The 3,261-nt window shown below is 52.2% G+C and overlaps 1 pseudogene; it reads right to left on the bottom strand.

Annotated features, from left to right (window-relative positions):
* Positions 1–1,072: 1,072 nt before the first annotated feature.
* LOC148773174 (serine/threonine-protein phosphatase 2A 65 kDa regulatory subunit A beta isoform pseudogene) lies at positions 1,073–2,861 on the bottom strand (annotated as a pseudogene).
* Positions 2,862–3,261: the final 400 nt, after the last annotated feature.

The following is a 3,261-nucleotide window of genomic DNA, read 5'->3' as shown; positions in this document are numbered from 1 at the left end:
TCTTAATTCCTAGGGATTTAAATCTACATGATACTAAAAATATCCCAGTATTTTGGTGAGTATTTTGGTACCTAATCGCTCAGTTTCTTATATATTATTTCTGGTATGGGAGTAGTAAGCTAAAGAGGCTCTAATTTTGTCATGCTTGTGGGCTTTTCAGTATTCCTATGGGAGGCTTCATTAGACTTGTCCTTCATTAAGCCTATGCTAATATGACAAACCCACAGCAAACATTATCCTCAACGGTGAAAGATTGAAAGCATTTCCCCTAAAGTCAGAAACAAGACAATGGTGGCCACTCTTATCACTACTGTTCAACATAGTTCTGGAAGTTTTGGGCACAACAATCAGAGCAGAAAAAGACATAAAATGAATCCAAACTGGAAAAGAGGTAAAACCCTCACTGTTTGCCAATGACATGATCCTCTACTCAGAAAACCCTAAAGACTCTACCAGAAAACTACTAGAGCTAATCAATGAATACAGTAAAGTTGTAGGATATAAAATCAACACACAGAAATCCCTTGCATTCCTATATACTAATAATGAGAAAATAGAAAGAGAAATTAAGGAAACAATTCCATGCACCATTGCAATGAAAAGAATAAAATACTTCGAGATATATCTACCTAAAGCAACAAAAGGCTTCTTTTTTAAAATTTCTAGACATTTATTTCTCTGTGAAAAGGGGGGAAAGGGAATAAAATAAAAACGGCACAACTGACACAAAAAACCACCAGGAGGAAGGGAGGGAGGCAGAGGAGATGGGGGAGGGGCCCCCATGCAGCAGCACTGGCTGGCGACCAGGGTGCTTGCGCCACTCCCCACCTGGCAGGAGTGGCCCCGTCCTCCCAGGGCTCTGCTCCGTCCCACCCTGTGCGCCCCCAGCCCCGTGAGGGGTGGACGTGAGGAGTCGGAGTCCCGGTCTGAGGGAGGAACCGTGCCGGGGGAGGGACCTGGGGTCAGACCATGCACGGGGAGTGACACCCAAAGGACCCCCACTGTCCCCACAGGGAGGGGCCTGGCTGGAGAAGGTGGACACTGTAGGCCGGCGGTGGGTCCTCTTCCAGCATCAGGCGAGAGACAGAACAGTCAGAGCCTCCTGGGCGAAGTACTTGACGTCCACGTCCTGGCCCTGGGTCAGCTTCTCAAGGACGGGCGTGACCTCGCTCTGCAGCGTGCTGTTGTCCAGGATGGGCCCGATGTTCTACAGGGACTTGGCCACGTTGAAGCGGAAGTTGGCAACAGGGTCCCCGGCCATGTGCAGCACGGTAGGCAGCATGTGCTTGGTAGTGATGTCCTGCCCACAGATCTCAGACAGCACATTGATACAGAAGAGTGTGGTCATGCGGTGTAGGTAGTTGGGGTCCCCAGACATGGCCAAGACCTTGGGGACGATAGTCGCATGGGCCCACTCCTTCCCGAACCTCTCCACCAGCTTCTTGAGGTTTCTGGTGGCCGCCTCGCGGATGGCATAGACATGATCCACAAGCCAGGCCATGCACAAGCAGTTGAATTTCTCATCAAAGAACTCCACCCACAGTTGTCCTGCCAGCAGAGGGATATACTCGATGATGGCCAGCTGCACCCGCCACTTGGCATCTTCCGCAAGCTCCAGGATGGCAGGGAGTAGGGACTTCAACAGCTGCCTGATGCCGATCACCTCGTTCATGCAGTCCAAGTTGGAGATGATGTTCAGCCGCACCTCCGGGCACTCGTCCTTCAACTGAGCCAGGAAGAGGTGCAGGAGGTGCTTGATCATGCTGTCTTTGCCCAGAATCGGAAAGAGGCCCATGATGATGGAGGCCAGGGCTGACTTGACGTGCTGGTTGGCATCAGACACCAGCTCCTTGATGCAGGGCAAGATCTGGGTCATGATCACATTCTCCCGACAGTCAGCTGAGAGATTTTAACAGAATTCTTTGACCTTGTCAGAGGCGGCAGCCCACACCTCAGTCAGCCTCACAGTCTTTCATCAGGTTCTGGAAGGAAGGACCCAGGTTCTTCTGGGTGATTTCAGGCCACACTGCTTTCTGGAGCCCTGTGAACTTGTCGGCCACCATGTAACGGACGCGCCAGGACTCGTTCTCAGCAGCCTGGCACAGGGTGGCCATCACCAAGTCCTCCAGGGCCTTCTGTGGCAGGAGTTGGGCAATGTTCACGCATGCCTCCACTGCTAGCAGCCGCACTGAGTCCTGCTCGTCAGAGGCCAGGTTGAAGAACATGGGGATGATCTCGCTCTTGATGTTGTCCAGCTTCAGCACCTTGGCGAACTCCCCAACCTTGGAGGCTGTGGGTCACCGCACCATGGGGGTGTCATCTGAGCATAGGTTCTGGAAGTACTGTTGAAGCTCTGCCTTGATGGCACTGGACACATGGGGGTAGCAGACAGAGAAGAGGCGGCAGGCTGAAGTGTGGGAGGTGAACCAGGCTCCACCCGCCAGCCACTTCACCAGGGGCACGAAGTGGACCTCAAGGTCGGAGGGGGAGTGCTCATGCGAGATGTCCCGCAGGGATTCCATTGCCTTATCCAGCACCACCGTCTCCTCCACCGTGGGCAGCAACTTCAGGGGCAGCAGCAGGCAGTGCATGTACTCGAGGCCACCCACCAGAGTGGTAAAGGTGCCCAGCTGCTCTGCCAGGTCTAAAAGGACCTCGTCCTCATCGTAGACTGTGTCTGTAAGGAAGGGCAGAAGTTTACTCTGGGCCCTTTCGACCCCAAGGGTCAAAGCAATGGTGGAAAGCTTCTAGATGCTGTTGGGGCAAAGCTGAATATCCTCATTGCGGAGCTTGTCTATGAGCATTGTGATGGGGTAGAACGAGTGGTTGCCGTCGGCTGCTGCCATCTTGGGCCCGTCCCCTTCCTGTCAAGACTGAGGCCAGTGCCGTGCTAAAACTGGGATAGGGAGGGTTTGGGCTGGGAGGAGGAAAAGAACAAAAGACTTCTATAGAAAACTATAAGACACTGGAGAAAGAAATCAAATAGGACACTAATAGATGGAGAAATATACCGTGTTCATAGATTAGAAGAATAAATATTGTGTGCCGGGAGCCAGCGAGGGAAATCCTACCCGTGGCAATGGTCAATTGGGGAAGAGGCCTGACGGGCAAAGGCTAATCAGGACTCGAGGAACCCCCTGGACTTACCTGAGCATCTAACCCAAAGAAAATCGGAGTCTGACTGCCTTACTATCTTACAACTCTTATCAAGTCCTCTAATACTTACGGGGGCTTCCGCCCAACCACCTATCTCTGAAAACA

Source organism: Moschus berezovskii, chromosome Y, assembly GCF_049115385.1.
Source record: "Moschus berezovskii isolate FMDL1 chromosome Y, NW_MosBer_1.0, whole genome shotgun sequence".
NCBI classification, from domain to species: Eukaryota; Metazoa; Chordata; class Mammalia; order Artiodactyla; family Moschidae; genus Moschus; species Moschus berezovskii.
This window is presented reverse-complemented; position numbering and strand designations above follow the sequence as displayed.